Raw genomic sequence first — 17,380 nt, forward strand, 5'->3', positions numbered from 1 at the left:
AGAAGAGAACAATAAGAAGGAGATACTTCATGGAACAAAGCAGCTGTCCTTTGAACTCCGGTGGAAATGTTCATGAAGCAAAAAGTTAAACTGCTCCAGGTGAGGTTCGAACTCACAACCTCGGCATTTCCCGAGCCTGATACTGTTATATAAGTACCGCGTGCTAACCGATTGCGCCACTTGAGCTGCGCACAATTGAAGCTGCCATCAAATACTCTAATTTCCGACCGGTGATACTGTATGATCTTTCAGATCGGTTTCCAAGAGGACACATGTCGCCAACTGCCATTCGGCCGTGTGCAAATCACGACTTGAGTTTCTCGACTCACGGACTGGCGATTGGTTTTATATTGGGTCATTGTTTAAGGTATGGGTTGTTCAAAGTTTATGTAATAATAATTATCATAATTATTTCCAGCTCCTCCTGCTCACTGGTGCTCGGTGCTTCACCCTGTGAGATACCCTCAGTCTCACTATATACATCCTCTCGAGAGGGTGCACCTGAGCTGGTGATGGAAACGGTGAACCAGGTGCAGCAATAGATGGTTCGGAGTTACCAAGGTGACTGACATACCCTGACTTCTTGAAATGGTGGGAGAGCTTACAATTAACAACAACTTGCATTTATATCGCGCCTTTAACAAAATAAAATGTCCCAAGGCGCTTTACAGGAGCGTAATCAGGTAAAATTTGACACAGATCCAAAAAAGGAGATATTCGGACAGGTGACCGAAAACTTTGTCAAAAAAGGTCGGTTTTAAGGAGCGTCAGAAAGGAGGAGAGAGAGGCGGAGGGGTTTAAGTCGGGTATTCCAGAGTATGGGCCGAGGGAGCTGAAGGCAAGACCGCCAATGGTGGAGCGATTAAAATCAGGAATGCACAAGAGGCCATAATTTGAGGAACTCAGTGATCTTGGAGGGTTGTAGGGCTGTGGGAGGTTACATCGATAGGGAGAGGCGAGGCCACGGAGGGATCTGAACACAACGATGAGAATTTTAAAATCGAGGCATTGGCGGACCGGAAGCCAATGTAGATGAGCGAGCACAGGGGTGATGGACAGTTTCAAAGCTACGTAACGTGTGCAGGATCGGAGGGTCAGTGTGACTCGGGAGAATGGGCCTGGGGCAGTGAGAACATCTCTTGAGCATTACGATTTTCAGCAGCTGAGAGAGGTAGGGAGATGAGATCTATGTGTCTATTTACCCTGGCATCTGCAAAATTCATCGTCTCACAATGCCCAACATCTTTCCTCCCCGCTCCCTGCTTTCCTGGTAAAGATTTTTTTTAAGCCGCAGTATTTGCTTCGAACATCTAATTCCCCGGCATCTGGAGGAAAAGAGGAAGCTGGAGGAAAATAAAAGAGAGAAACAGAAGGAGATGGCAGGTGAAACTGGCAGAAAATGTGAGTGTCACTTGCTTCAAATGAGGCCTGAGAGGCCGGCGTTGCCTTGCACCTTTCCAAGGAGATGCATTGATCAGCTGGGTGGGTTTGTCAAATGGACACAGTTCCACCAGCAGCTTGTGATAGTATTTCCCCTCACTGTCCATTCCATGTTCATGCCTCCCCGCACTTGGTGATTTCATTCTCTGAACAAGTATTTCGTGTTCTTGCAGTAAATGTCATTTTGTTTGAGCAGCTTGTCTGCGGCGAAAGTGACCTAAATTTCAAAGGGAGAAGCAGGAAGGGCAGCGTTGGTCGGCTTGCTTGAAGGAAAATTGCAGCAGTTTCCCTGGTTAGGATTCGAATGCAGGTCAGGTTCGTTTTCTGGAAGGAACAAATCAACAACGCCGTAAAACCCATCCAGCCGAATGCATCAAAAATAGTTCCGTCTTTGTAAAGGACTGAACGTCAGGACTGGGATTGGAACCCACGGCTCCACGTGACGTGAACGCAGCGCCTCAGACTCCCGACTCCTGGCTGCAGTGGTCACATTCTCTCATTTCTAGATTAAAACCCAAATACATTTTCACTCATTCCGGACTTCGTTAAATGTTTCCGGTAGGCTGAGTGACTGGGATACAATCTCCCCAAAATTTCCTGCCCATGTGCTCGGTGCATGGGGAGGTTTGACCGGACCGTGGCATCTTGTTTCCCAGGGAGGGGCAGGAATGCGAGGCTGCATTGGCTGCTTTCTACCGGCAGTGGGTGATTGAAGAGAGCGGGGCCGGACAGGCGGCCTCAATGTTGCTGCTTGTCGCGGTTTCACTCACTCTGGGAGCTGGGGAACAGCGAAAATCTGATGGCTTTGTTGCCGCTGATGAAATGCGGTTAAAACCTATTGTTATTAACAGAGGCATCGCTGCAGGTTCCATTAATGATCTCTAACAAATCAACTGAATGTGCAGCTTTGAGAGGGGTTTTCGACATCGTCAGGGCAAGGATTGGTAGTGAGGGAGATACACTGCCGGTATCTGTGTGATGTTTGTCTGAGTCGAACTGTACAGAGAAAGAAAGAATACACCGGGGCGGTGAGATATTGTATTTTATTCATATTTAACCTCAACATGAATTCTTTAACTTTTAAAATTTTGCGCCTTTAATGAGTAATGTTTTCAAAATAATTCAACGCAATTTCAAACCAGGGCCTTTTCGTGTATTAGGCGAGAGTGCTAAACATTACACTACGGAAACTCAGCTCTGTAAATTACTATAGGAACAACTGAGAAGAGAACAGCGGTCAACAAATGTTTTCAGTGCGGGAGGCGGATTCGATTCCCGTTTCAGAGAATTCACTTTTTACAAAACAGTTTACTGTATTAATTACGAGAACCACAGCAAACTCTTCAAAGACGATGAATAATTATTCAATTCGCCATTAATCAACCGATAACTTTGTGCTTCAGTCTGAAGGGAATCCGAACATGTTTACCGAGTCAGTCAAAGCTCAAATAAGTTTTTGTGTTTTGCATGTGTTGAATTGTTAAATTGCCCACCTCACTAAAACACAACGGTAACTACTGCTCCACTCTATCATATAACCCGAAATAGTGCCGCCTCATTAAAGAACCTTAACTAATGTCCCCCACTATTGTACAACCTCAAGTGTGTATATACAAGGTGTGAGTGTGTTTATTTACCCTGCAACCACACCATGTGCCGCCTCAATTTAAAAAAAAACCTTAACTAATACCACCCCTGCTCTCTGCCACTATTTTTAAACTCAAGTGTGCATATACAAAGTGTGAGTGTGTTTTTTTGACTGTGATATTTAAGTAATAGTAGCCTCCAATCCCTCCGTGTCGTTCAATACCGTTGCAACTGGGCTCTTATGGCCAAATGGGAATTCAGATGTGGTTAATTACAATTGAAGTTATTAAATTGAAAAATGAGTAATGAACACAGTCTTTGGGCCTGTGATCTCAATACTCATATTCGCATGCGGTTTGCATGTGAACTTTATCCTTTTTGTGTTGTTGGTAAAACGATAAGATGAAAAGCAGAGTGTGCGAGTGTTGTTTCGTCGTTGTGAGTGTTTTACTTCCTTGGTTACTGAATGATGAAAGATGTTCTGAAATACACACATGTGAAGTCCATTTCCTTGTATTGTGTGGGGGGGATGTTTCCAGTAAATCCGTTCATGTGGATAAAACGGTGTCTCCACAGTCACACCTGCGATTAGTCAGCATTTTCCATTGGACAACACTGGACGAGAGCGCGGTCGAGTTGCCTGAGCCCGGACATTGATGCTCCAGTATTGTCAGGGCACGATTCGACTTTCGTCACTAACAAACTTTCCAGAGACATGGAGGGATTGGAGGCTGCTATTTCAAAAATATCACAGTCAAACAAACACACTCACACTTTGTTTATACACACCTGAGGTTGTACAATAGTGGCGGAGAGGGGGATCGTATTAGTTAAGGTTTTTCAATTGAGGCGGCACTTGGTGTGGTTGCAAGATAGAATGGGGGCAATAGTTACCGTTGTGTTTAGTGAGGTGGAGAATTTAAATTCTTTCTAGATTCCTGTTGACATAAGCACGGAACATTTTTAACCAAGTCCCAAAATACCGTCTGTATAATGAGAATGGATGACAATCAACATGGGCAAAACACAAAAAACATATCACATTTTTGACGGCGACTCGCTAACCATGTTTGGATTTCCGGCAATCTGATACAGAAAGTTACCGGTTGATGAATGGATTTGAATGATGCACCCGGGAGCGAGGATGGCCGCATGGTCTAAGGCCATGTGTTCAGATTGCGTGGGTTCGAATTCTGGTCGTGATGTTCAGTACTTCAGCATAGAATCATAGAATGGTAACAGCACGGGATGAGGCCATTCAGCGCATCGAGTCAGTGCCGTCTCTCAGCAAGAGCAATCCAACTAGTCCCACTCCCCCGCCCTATCCCCGTAGCATTGCAATTATTTTCCATTCCCGTACTTATCCAATACCCTTTTGAAAGGCGCTATTAAATCTGCCTCCACCACCCCCTCAGGCAGTGCATTCCAGATCACAACCATTCGCTGTGTAAAGATATTTTAAGAAAGCGTGCGGGATCCTGGGCTTTATAAATACAGGCATAGAGTAGTAATGCAAAGAAGTTATGATGAACTTTTATAAAACACTGCTTCGGCCACAACAGGAATATTCTGCCTTGGTCTCAGCACCGCACTTTATGAAGGATGTGAAGCCTCGCTGTGCAAAAAGTTCTTCCTCATGTCACCTTTGGTGATTTTACCAGTCACCTTAAATCTATGTCCTCTGGTTCATGACCCCTCCTCCAATAGAACACTTTCTGTCTATCGACTCTGTCCAGACCCTTCATGATTTGGAACACCTCGATCAAATCTCCTCTCAAACTTCTCTCCTATAAGGAGAACAAACCCAGCTTCTCCAGTCTATGCACGTCTCTGATGTCTCATATACCTGGCATCATCCCAGTGAATCTCTTCTGCACCCTCTATAAGGCCTTCACATCCTTCCTGAAGTCCAGTGCCCAGAACTGGAAACAATACTCCAGTTGTGGCCGAACCAGTGTTTTACAAAACTTCATCATAACACCCTTGCTTTTGGACTCTGTGCCTCTTTTTATCAAGCCCAGGATCCCATATGCTTTCTTAACCGCTTTCTCAACCTGCCCTGCCACCTTCAACGATTTGTGCACATATACTTCGAGATCTCTCTGTACCTGCACCCCTTTCAGTTCATACCCTTTAGTTTATATTGCCTCTCCTCGTGCTTCCAACCAAATATATCATTCCGCACTTTTCTGCGTTGAACTTCATCTGCAGAGACGTTGAACAAATATGTTTTATCTGTCTTCACAGTAGAAGGCACAAAATGTACCGGAAATAGTGGTGAACCAAGTGTCCAATGAGAGTGAGGAACTTAAAGTAATTAAGATTAGAAAAGAAAAGGTACTGGATAAATTAATTGGACTAAAAGCGGACAAATCGCCTTGATATGATGGCTTACATCCTAGGGTTTTAAAAGAGATGGTTACAGAGATAGTGGATGCATTTGTTTTCATCTTCCAGAATTCCCTCGATTCAAAGGCAGCAAATGTAATCCCGCTTTTCACGAAAGGAAGGAGAGAGAAAACAGGGAACGACAGGCCAGTTAGCCTGACATCAGTGGCAGCGAAAATGATAGAATCTATTATTGGGCTGTGATGAAAGGACACATAGAAACTCATAATGTGATTAGCCGGAGTCAACACGGTTTTATAAAAGGGAAATCGTATTTGACAAATCTATTAAAGTTTCGTGAGGGTCTAACCAGCAGGGCAGATAAGGGGGAACCAGTGGATGCAGCATGTTTGGATTTTATGAAGGCGTTTGATAAGGTGCATCAGTTGAGGTTGTCATACAAGATAAGGACCCGTGGTGTTGTGGGTAATATATTAGCATGGTTTGAGGATCGGCTGACAGACACAAAACACAGAATAAGAATAAACGGTTCATTTTCGGGTTGGCCGGTTTTAACTAGTGGGGTGCCGCAAGGATCAGTCCATGGCCCTCCTCTATTTACAATCTATATTAATGACTTAGATGAGACGACCTCGTGCAATGTCGCCAGGTTTGCTGACGGTACAAAGCTAGGTGGGAAAGTGAGCTGTGAGATTGACACATGGAGGATGCAAAGGGTTAAAGACAGTTTAAGTGATTGGGCAAATCGGCAGCAGATGAAGTATAATGTGGGGAAATGTGAAATCATCCACTTTGTAGGAAGAATAGAAAGGCAGAATATTCTTTAAAATTTGAGAGACTGGTAAATATTGATATTCAGAGGGATATGGGTGTCCTTATACACGAATCATAGAAAGTTAAAATGCAGGGACTGCAAGCAATAAGGAAATCAAATGATATGTTATGCTTTATGGCATGTGGTTGGAGTATAAGTGTAAGGATATCTTGCTGCAATTAAAAAGCTCTTCAGTTCGAGCACGCCTGTTTTACTGTGTGCGGTTTGGGCCTCCTTACCTAAGGAAGGACATACTTGTTTTAGATTCAGTGCAGCGAGGTTTCACTAGATTGATTAGTGGGATGAGAGGGTTGTCCTTTGAGGAGAAATTGTGTTGATTGGGCCTTTTTTCTCTGTAGTTATGAAGAATGAGAGGTGATCTCATTGAAACGCAAACAAAATTCTTCGAGGGCTTGACCGGGCAGATGCTGAGGGGTGGTTTCCCCAGGCTGGAGAGTCTAGAACAAGTGGTCATGGTCTCAGATTACGAGATCGTTCATTTAGGATTGAGATGAGAAAAAAAATCTTCACCCACAGGATCGTGAATTTTTGGAATTCTCGACCCCAGAGCGTTGTGGAAGCTCAGTCGTTGAGTACAGTTAAAACTGAGGTCGATAGATTTTTGGACACGAAGCGAATCAAGTGATATGGGGATCGGGCGGGAAAGTGGAGTTGAGGTTGAAGATTTGCCGTGATCTGATTGAATGGTGGAGCAGGCTCGAGGGGCCGTATGGCTTCATGCTGCTCCTACGTCTTATGTTCTTATGTATAGGTGTACCGTGGAGAGTACACTTTCGGTCAGTCCCAATAATGTGATAGTCAGTCTCAGGGAACGCACAAATATTGAGAACGGGAGTAGTTAGTGTTTAAATATAACACTAGAAAACTTAGAAACTCTACCAATATTTACAAAGGCTACGTGTTCTTGCTACTAACTTATGAGAGGGTAAGGCAAAACTCTTATTTAAGGGGATTCACACACTACAACGGTTGCAAAGCGATCCAGACATTATTCCAATATTTACAAGTAGATCCATAGACTGCACTAAACGTTACTGGACGTGAAGAGACTGGAGTAATATTTACATGTGATCCAGAAACTGTTAGTATTTGGAGAATGATGCAGAGTTGGTGCCAATATTCATGGGGAGTATCCAAAGATGTTTCAATAATAATGGGAAATCATGAGATGGCCCAATAATTTTAGAATTTTCCAGAGCCTTTATCGTTGTATGTAGGAATATTTGCAGGGAAACCCATAGACTGTGCGAATATATTCAGTACAATCCAAAAATTGTACCGTTACTTAAAGGTAAACTCAGAGACTGTACCAATATTTCCAAGATAATCCATTGACTGAACAATATTGACGGGTTATCCAGAGATTACACCAATATTGGCAGGGTGGTCTTCAAGCTGACTGGTAAATGATTCAGTTTCTGTCTCTGAGTGTAAACCCAACCCTTTAGAAATGGTTAGAAACTAACTGAAATTAATTAATAAATCACGTTCAGAAATAATCTGCAATCTTTAATTGAAGCTGCTCTCGCTTCACACCGATGCTATCAGATTGCGGGTCTCACAGTTTCTGTTCTTCCAAATGTTAATTTAAATAATGTGCTGAGCTTTTAGATTTAGAACTGTGAAATATTTGGATAAATATATGTTGTGATATAAAATGTATTGGGCTGAAAGGCGTTAACTGAACCTGTTTATTCAGTGACTGTACTTCAATCAGCCTCCACGGGCCCTAATTGTTTCACTGGAGAGTTTCCCTTTGCTATAAATAAGGTGCTCCTTGCAATGTGTTATCCCATATTGTCAGGTAAAGGACCAACTCCGGCCTTAACAGGGATCAGCGGCTCGACAGAGAGTGGGAGAAAGCGTCTGAATCAGAGAACAATAAATTGGAAAGTGACAAGAATGGGCCATAATCTGAGGACAATAGATTGGAACGTTACAACAATGGGCAGGAGTTTCTCCTGGGAGTTTGATTATCTTTCTGCAAATTATGATAGACTAAGATTAGCTGTTCGGATATATTTGGCACTTCGGATTATTCAAAAGATTTACTATCCCATCCTCGCTGTTGCAGGTGTCCCTGGTAATATTCTTTATTATTAATTCCCTAAACCATGTTTAACTTTATTACTCTTCTTCTCATTTACTTCCCCTTACTTGCGGTTGTTGCTGCGCCTGGTAAGTCTCTATATCAAACTATCGATTCTATAATCCACGATTAACTGTACGCCTGTTCCTCTCATTTATTCCTTCAAATTCGCTGATTTTGGTGTTCCTGGTGAGTTCTATATCGAACTCTTAATTATATGTCCCACGTTTCACTGTATTACATTTCTTGTGAGTTACCATCCCGTCCTTTCTGCAGTTAGTGTTCCTGGTTAATCTCCATATTCACCCATTAACTCGATAAAACAGGTTTCACTGTTTTATTATTCATGTCATTAATAATTCCCTCCTCGCTTCCATTGGTGTCCCTGGTAATCCTCTATATCCAATATCCAGCTTATTAATTCTCCAAGCCATGTTTCACTGTATTACTGTTCTTGTAAATTACAATCCCCTCCTCGCTGCTGTTGGTGTCCCTGTTAACTTCCATATCATCTATTAATTCTATAACACGTGTTTCACTGTGATACTGCTCTTGCCGTTTCCTGTCTACTACCCGCTGATGATGCTATTGTTGCTAAGCCTCTATGTCCAGCTGTTAGTTTTGTAAACTACCTTTCACTGCATTACTGTTCTCGTAATTTACTGCCTCATCTTCACTTCTCCTGGAGCTCCTGCTAAGCATGTATATATATATTGGGGATTCGGGACGCAAGGTGTAACGACGATGTTTGCTGGTAAGTTTCTATATCTATATGCGATCTCTGGGAAGGAGATGTAATTACGGGGTCTCCTGGTAAATCTTCATATCTTCATGTGTTTCCAGGATGCGAGATGTAATTACGGTGTCTCCTGGTAAGTCTCGATATCTACATGTGTTTCCGGGATGCGAGATGTAATTACGGTGTCTCCTGGTCAGTTTCTATTTTTCATGTGTTTCCAGGATGCGAGATTTAATTACGGGGTCTCTTGTTAAGTCCGATATCTGCATGTGCTTCCAGGATGCGAGATGTAATTACGAGGTCTCGTGGTAAGTCTCTATATCTACATGTGTTTCCAGGATGCGAGATGTAATACGGGTTCTCCTGGTAAGTCTCTATATCCAGATGGGGTTGTCGCCATCGGAGATGTAATTACGGGGTTTCCTCGTAAACCTCTATATCTATATCGGTTTCAGGGTGTGAGGTAATTACGGGTTTTCCTTCTCAGTCTCCATCGCTAAATGATTTTTCCGGGATGGGAGATGCAATTCTGGGCTGTCCCCTTCAGTCTCTATATCTATCTGGGGTTTCTCCGATGGGAGATATAATTACGGAGGTCTTCTGCTGAGAAATTATATCTGTATATGGTTTCCAGGATGGAAACTAGGTCTCCTTGGATGTCTCTAAATCTGTATGGGGTATCAGGAATGGGAGTTATAATTACAGGATTTAGTGGTCTGTCCCTATATCTGTATGGGTTTTCCCTGATGGGAGATGTAATTACGGGGGCTCCACGTAAGTCTCTATATCAATATGGGTTTTCCGGGACGGGCGATCTAATTTTTGGGTCACCTCGTAAGACTCTGCACCTCTATGGGGTTTCTGGAATGCGAGATAAAATGACGGGATTCTGCTGCTAATTCTGAATATCTATGTGGGGTTTCTGGGGTGTTGTATGCAATTACAGGCGTCTCCTGATAAGTCTTGATATTGATATGGGGTTTCCGGGATGGGTGATCTAATTACGGGCACTCTTCTTAGGTCTTTATATATTTAAGCAGTCTCTGGGATGGTTGATGTAATTGCGGAGGTGTCCTGCTAAGTCTTTATATCTCTGTGGGGTTCCAGAATGGGAGATGTAATTCCGATATCTACTGGCATGTCCCTTTATCTATATGGGTTTTCTTCGATGGGAGATGTAATTACGGGAACTCCTGCTAATTCTCTGTAATTTATATGGATCTTCTGGGATGGTAAATGTAATGACATGGTCTCCTGGTAAGTTTCGATATCGATATAGGGTTTCTGGGATAGAAGAGAAATTACTGGGTCTCCTGGTAAGTCTCCATATCGATATGGGTTTTCTGGGAAGGGCGACATAATTGCGGGGTCTCCTGGTAAGTATTTATACCCATATGGGGTTTCCGGGATAGAAAATATAATTACAGGGTCTCCTGGTAAGTCTCTAAATCTATATGGGTTTTTTCGGGATGGAATTTTTAATCAGAGGGTCTCTTGGTAAGCCTCGATCGAGATATGGTGTTTCCGGGATGGAAGATATAATTACGGAGTCTCCTGGTAAGTCGTTAGATCGATATGGGGTTTTCCGTGATGGAAGATATAATTGCAGGGTCTCCTGCATCGCCTCTATTACTATATGGGGTTTCGAGGATGGGAGATGTGTTTCCGCAGGTCTTCTGGTTGTGAGATTTAATGCAACATGGGTCCCTGGGAGTTTAGCTGTATGATCGGGAGCCTGAGTGTGATGTTGTTTTAAGCGGGCCCTTGGGGTGTGTTAGTATTTAAAGTGGGTCCCGGACAGAATGTCAATATTGATATATAATCCCTGGTATTGTGTCAATATTCACAGGAAGTGTAATTTTAGTTGTCAGTATTTACAGAATGTTTGGGAGTGGTTGAGCGTTTACAGGGGTTCGTACAGTAAGACAGGATTCACAGGGAATCCCCGGGAATGTTTACAATCAAGTTCTGAACCTTGGAGAGTCTCAGAGATGCCATAGAATCCTCGGAGAATGTCATTATTAATAAATAGTACTGGAAGTATGTCACTATATACACCGGGTCAGGGAGTATGTCACTGTATACACTCGGTCTGGGAGTATGTCACTATATACACCGGGTCTGGGAGTATGTCACTATATACACCGGGTCTGGGAGTATGTCACTATATACACCGGGTCTGGGAGTATGTCGCTATATACACAGGGTCTGGGAGTATGTCACTATATACACAGGGTCTGGGAGTATGTCACTATATACACAGTGTCTGGGAGTATGTCAGTATATACACAGGGTCTGCGAGTATGTCACTATATAGACCGGGTCTGGGAGTATGTCACTATATAGACCGGGTCTGGGAGTATGTCACTATATAGACCGGGTCTAGGAGAATGTCACTATGTAGCCCGGGTCTGGGAGTATGTCAGTATATACACGGGGTCTGGGAGTATGTCAGTATATACACAGGGTCTGGGATTATGTCACTATATAGACAGGGTCTGGGAATATGTCACTATATACACAGTGTCTGGCAGTATGTCATTGTATACAACATGTTGCGAGTTGCGTCACATTATTCGTAGGATGTTCGCAGGCGAGTTCACGGATTTATAGGATGTTTCTCAGTGAGTATCAGTATTTACAGGATGTTCTATCGTAAAGTTCAGTATTTGAAGAATGTTCCTGCATGAGTGCCAGTAATTAAAACATGTCGGTATGCGATTCATGTTATTCACTGGATTTTGCTGCATGAGTCTCAGTGATTACAGGAAGTACCGTATGGATTATTACTATTCACAGGATGTAGCTATGAGGGTGTCCATATTTAGAGGATATTCCTGAGTGAGTGTCAATATTTACAGCATGTTCCTGAGTGAGCATCAGTATTTAGAGAATGTTCCTGGGTAAGTGCCAACAGTACAGAGTGTTGCTGTGTGAGTGTGAGGATTTGAAGGAGTTTCCTGAGTGTGTGTCAGTATTTACATGATGTTCCGGGGTGACTGTCAGTATTGACAGGATGTACCTGTGTGAGTGTCAGTATTTACAGATCATTCCTGTGTTATTGTCAGTATTTACAGGTTGTTCCTGGGTGAGTGTCAGAATTTCCAGGTTTTTATTTCCCGAGAGAGTGTCAGTATTAACTGAATTTACTTGTATAAGTTTCAGCATTTACAGGATGTTCCTGGGTGAATGTTGGTATTTACAGAATGTTTCTGCTTGAGTATCAGTATTTACAGGATGTTCCTGAATGAGTGTCAGTATTTACAGGATGTTCCGAGGTGAGTGTCAGTATCTAGTCGATGTTCCTGGGTGAGTGTCAGTATTTACAGGATGTTACTAGGTGAGTGTCAGTATTTATAGTTTGTTCGAGGGTGAGTGGCAGGATTTACAGGTTGTTCCCGAGAGAGTGTCAGTATTAACTGAATGCACTTGTATGAGTGTCAGTATTTATAGGATGTTCCTGGGTGAATGTCGGTATTTACTGACTGTTTCTGCGTGAGTATCAGTATTGACAGGATGTTCCTGAGTGAGTGTCAGTATTTACAGGTGTTACTGAGTGAGTGTCAGTATTTCCAGGTGTTCCTGAGTGAGTGTCAGTATTTACAGGTGTTACTGAGTGAGTGTCAGTATTTACAGGTGTTACTGAGTGAGTGTCAGTATTTACAGGTGTTACTGAGTGAGTGTCAGTATTTACAGGATGTTCCAGAGTGTATGTCTGTATTTACAGATTATCCCTGGGTCATTGTCAGTGTTTACAGGATGTTCCTGAGTGAGCGTCATTATTTACGGATTATTCCTTGGTCAATGTCAGTATTTGCTGCTTTTTTTCCTGAATGAGTTTCTATATTTGCAGGATCTTCCTGTGTGAGTGCGAGTACTTACAGGACCTTCCTGCGTGATGTTTGTATTTACAGCATGTTCCTGGGTGAGCGTCTTTATTTAGATGATGACACTGGGCGAATGTCAGTATTTACAGGACGTTCCTGATTGTGTGTCTGTATTTACAGGATGTTCCAGATTGAGTGTCTTTATTTACAGGATGTTCCTGAGTGAGTGTCTGTATTCACAGGACGTTCCTGGGTGATTCTCAGTTATGACAGGATGTTCCTGGTTCAGTGTCGTAATTAGCTCTATGATCCTTACGACTGTCAGTATTTAACGATGTTCCAGGATGAGCGTCTGTATTAACCGGACGTCCCGATTGAGTGAGAGTATTTACAGAAAAGCCCTTGAGTCAGTATCAGTATTTGCAGGTTGTCCATGAGTGCATTTCGGTGTTGCAGGATGTTCCTGTGTGAGTGTCAGAATTCACAGGATCTTCCTGGGTGAGTATCAGTGATTACAGAATGAACCAGGTGAATGTCAGTATTGACAGGATGTTCATGAGTGAGTGTCAGTATTTACAGGATGTTCATGAGTGAATGTCAGTATTTACAGGATGTACCAGGTGAGTGTCAGTATTTATCGGATGTTCCTGGGCGAGGATCATTATTTACAGTATGTTCCTGATTGAGTGTCAGTATTTACAGGACGATCCTGAGTGATGTCGGTATTTATAGGATGTTTCTGAGTGAATGTCAGTGTTGACGGAATATTCCTCTGTGAGTCCTGTATTTACAGGAGGTTCGTGCGTGAGTGCCAGTATTTACAGGATGCTCCTGAGTGTCAGTATTTATTGAAAGTTCCGGAGTGACTGTCAGTATTACAGGCCGTTCCTGAGTGAGTTTCAATATTTACACGGCGTTCCGGAGTGACTGTCAGTATTTACAGGTTGATCCGGAGTGAATGTCGATATTTACAGTATGTTCCTGATTGAGTGTCAGTATTTACTTGACGATCCTGAGTGAATGTCAGTGTTTCCAGGATGCTCTTGAGTGAGTGTCAGTATTTACAGGATGCTCTTGAGTGAGTGTCAGTATTTACTGGATGTACCTGGTGAGTATCTGTCTTTACAGGATGTTTCTGAGTGAATGTCCAGTATTTACAGGATTCTCCTGAGTGAGTGTCAGTATTTACAGAAAACTCCTTAGTGAGTGTCAGTATTTAAAGGATGATCTTAAGTGAATTTCAGGATTTACAGGATAATCCTGAGTGAGTGTCATTATTTACCGGATGTTCCCAAGTGAGTGTTAGTATTTACAGTTTGTTCCTAGGTGAGTGTCAGTATTTATAGGTTGTTCCGACGTGAGTGTCAGTATTTAGACGAAATTCCTGGGTGAGTGTCAGTATTTACAGGATGTTACTAGGTGAGTGTCAGTATTTATAGATTGTTCGTAAGTGAGTGTCAGGATTTACAGGTTGTTCCTGGGTGAGTGTCAGAAGTTACAGGGTTTTTTTTTTCCCGAGAGAGTGTCAGTATCAACTGAATGCACTTGTATGAGTGTCAGTATTTATAGGATGTTCCTGGGTGAATGTTGGTATTTACTGACTGTTTCTGCGTGAGTATCGGTATTGACAGGATGTTCCTGAGTGAGTGTCAGTATTTACAGGTGCTACTGAGTGAGTGTCAGCATTTACAGGTGTTACTGAGTGAGAGTCAGTATTTACAGGTGTTACTGAGTGAGTGTCAGTATTTACAGGTGTTACTGAGTGAGTGTCAGTATTTACAGCTGTTACTGAGTGAGTGTCAGTATTTACAGGTGTTACTGAGTGAGTGTCAGTATTTACAGGATGTTCCTGAATGAGTGTCAGTGTTTACAGGTTGTTCCTCGGTGAGTGTGATTATTTACAGAATCTTCCTGAGTGAGTGTCAGGATTTACAGGATGTTCCTGGGTGAGTGTCAGGATTTGCAGGATGTTCCTTGGTGCGTGTCAGTATTTACATGATGTACCAGGTGAGTTTCAATATTAACAGGATGTTCCTGCGTGATGTTTTATCTACACGATATACCAGGTGAGTGTAAGTATTTACAGGATGTTCTTGAGTGACTGTCATTATTTGCTGGCTGTACCTGCTGAGTATCTTTATTTACAGGATGTTTCTGAGTGAATGTCAGTATTTACAGGATAATCCTGAGTGTCATTATTTACCGGATGTTCCTGAGTGAGTTTCAATATTTACAGCATGTTCCTGAGTGAGTTTCAATATTTACAGGATGTTCCTGAGTGAGTGTCTGCATTTCCAGGAATGTTCCTGAGTGATTGTGAGTATTGAAACGATGTTCCTGAGTGAGTGCCAGTATTTACCAGATGTTCCTCAGTGAGTGTGAGTAATTACAGGATGTTCCTGCTTGATTGTCAGTGTTTAAACGATGTTCCTGAGTGAATGTCAGTATTTACAGGATACTCCTGAGTGAGTGTCAGTATTTACAGGATGATCTTAAGTGAGTTTTAGTATTTACAGCATAATCCTGAATGAGTGTCAGTATTTACAGGTTGTTCCCGAGTCAGTGTCAGTATGTATCGGTTGTTCCTAGTTGAGTGTCGGTATTTACAGGATGTTCCTGGGAAAGTGTCAGTATTTATCGGTTGTTCCTAGTTGAGTGTCAGCATTCAGATGATGTTCCTGGGAGAGTGTTAGTTTACAGGTTGTTACTCGGTGAGTGTCAGTATTTACAGGATGTTCCTGAGTGAGTGTCAGTATTTACAGGATGTTCCTGGGTGAGTGTCAGTATTTACAATATGTTCCTGGGCGAGTGTCAGTATTTACAGGATGTTCCTGGGCGAGTGTCAGTATTTACAATATGTTCCTGGGCGAGTGTCAGTATTTACAATATGTTCCTGGGCGAGTGTCAGTATTTACAATATGTTCCTGGGCGAGTGTCAGTATTTACAGGATGTTCCTGGGCGAGTGTCAGTATTTACAGGATGTTCCTGTGTGAGTGTCAGTATTTACAATATGTTCCTGGGCGAGTGTCAGTATTTACAGGATGTTCCTGGGTGAGTGTCAGTATTTACAGGATGTTCCTGATTGAGTGTCAGTATTTACAATATGTTCCTGAGCGAGTGTCAGTATTTACAGGATGTTCCTGGGTGAGTGTCAGTATTTACAGGATGTTCCTGGGCGAGTGTCAGTATTTACAATATGTTCCTGGGCGAGTGTCAGTATTTACAATATGTTCCTGGGCGAGTGTCAGTATTTACAATATGTTCCTGGGCGAGTGTCAGTATTTATAGGATGTTGCCGAGTGAATGTCAGTTTTTACAGCATGTTCCCGAGTGAGGGTCAGTATTTACAGGATGTTCCTGAGTGCGTGAGTATTTACAGGATGATCCTGAATATGTGTCAGTTTTTACAGGATTTTTCTGAGTGAGTGTCAGTGTTTAGAGGATGTTCCTGAATGAGTATCTTTACTTACACGATGTCGCTGAGTGAGTGTCAGTATTTACAGGAAAGTCCTGAGTGCGTGTCCGTAATTACAGGATGTTCCTGAGTGTGTGTCAGTATTTTCAGGAAAGTCCTGAGTGTGTGTCCGTAATTACAGGCTGTTCCTGAGTGTGTGTCAGTATTTTCAGGAAGATCCCGCTTGAGTGTCAGTATTTACAGGATGATCCTAAATGAGTGTCAGTATTTACAGGCTGTTGCTGAATTAGTGTCAGTATTTACAGGATGCTCCTCGGCGAGATTCCTTCTTTATACGATGTTCCTGGGTAGGTCTCAGTATTTCCACTATGTTCCCGAGTGATTGTCAGTATGTACGGAACGATCCTGGGTGATTGTCAGTATTTACAGTTCGTTCCTGAGCGAGAGTCAGTATTTACAGGTTATTCTTGAGTGTGTCAGTATTGACAGAAAGTTCCTCACTGATTTTCAGTAATTACAGGATGTTGCTGAGTGAATGTCAGTATTTACATGATGTTACTGTTTGATTGTCATTATTTACAGGATGTTCCTGGGTGAGTGTCAGTATTTACATGATGTTCCTGATTGCGTCAGTATTTACAGGATGTTCCCGAGTGTCTGTTAATATTCGCAGGATGTCCCTGAGTGTGTGTCACAATTTACAGAATGTTCCAGTTTGAGTGTTTGTATTTACAGCATGGTCCTGGTTGAGTGTCAGGATTTACTGGATGTTCCTAGGTGAGTGCCAGTATTTACAAATTGCTCCTGGTTGAATGTCAGGATATGCAGTCTTTTCCTAGGTGAGTCACATTAATTACAGAATGTTCCTCGTTGACTGTCTGTATTTACAGCACGGACTTGGTGAGTGTCATTATTTACAGATTTTTCCTGTTGGTGTGTGAGTATTTGCAGGAATTTCCTGTTCGACTGTCAGTATTTACAGAATGTTCCTTGCTGAGTATCTGTATTTACAGGATGTTCCTGTTTGTGTGTCAGTATTTGCAGGAATTTCCTGTTCGACTGTCAGTATTTACAGAATGTTCCATTCTGAGTGTCTGC

The 17,380-nt window shown here is 42.5% G+C and overlaps 1 protein-coding gene and 1 non-coding gene across 2 annotated transcripts in view; one reads left to right on the plus strand and one right to left on the minus strand.

Annotated features, from left to right (window-relative positions):
- LOC137315190 (probable G-protein coupled receptor 139) overlaps positions 1 to 17,380 on the plus strand; it is a 31,071-nt gene that overhangs the window by 10,028 nt on the left and 3,663 nt on the right. The gene's annotated exons all lie outside the window — the stretch shown is intronic.
- Positions 92 to 186, minus strand: trnai-uau (transfer RNA isoleucine (anticodon UAU)). The gene is made up of 2 exons: positions 149 to 186; positions 92 to 127 (listed from the first exon to the last, which is right to left on the minus strand). It is a non-coding gene; the product is annotated as a tRNA-Ile (tRNA).

Source organism: Heptranchias perlo, unplaced genomic scaffold (assembly GCF_035084215.1).
Source record: "Heptranchias perlo isolate sHepPer1 unplaced genomic scaffold, sHepPer1.hap1 HAP1_SCAFFOLD_54, whole genome shotgun sequence".
Classification (NCBI taxonomy): Eukaryota; Metazoa; Chordata; class Chondrichthyes; order Hexanchiformes; family Hexanchidae; genus Heptranchias; species Heptranchias perlo.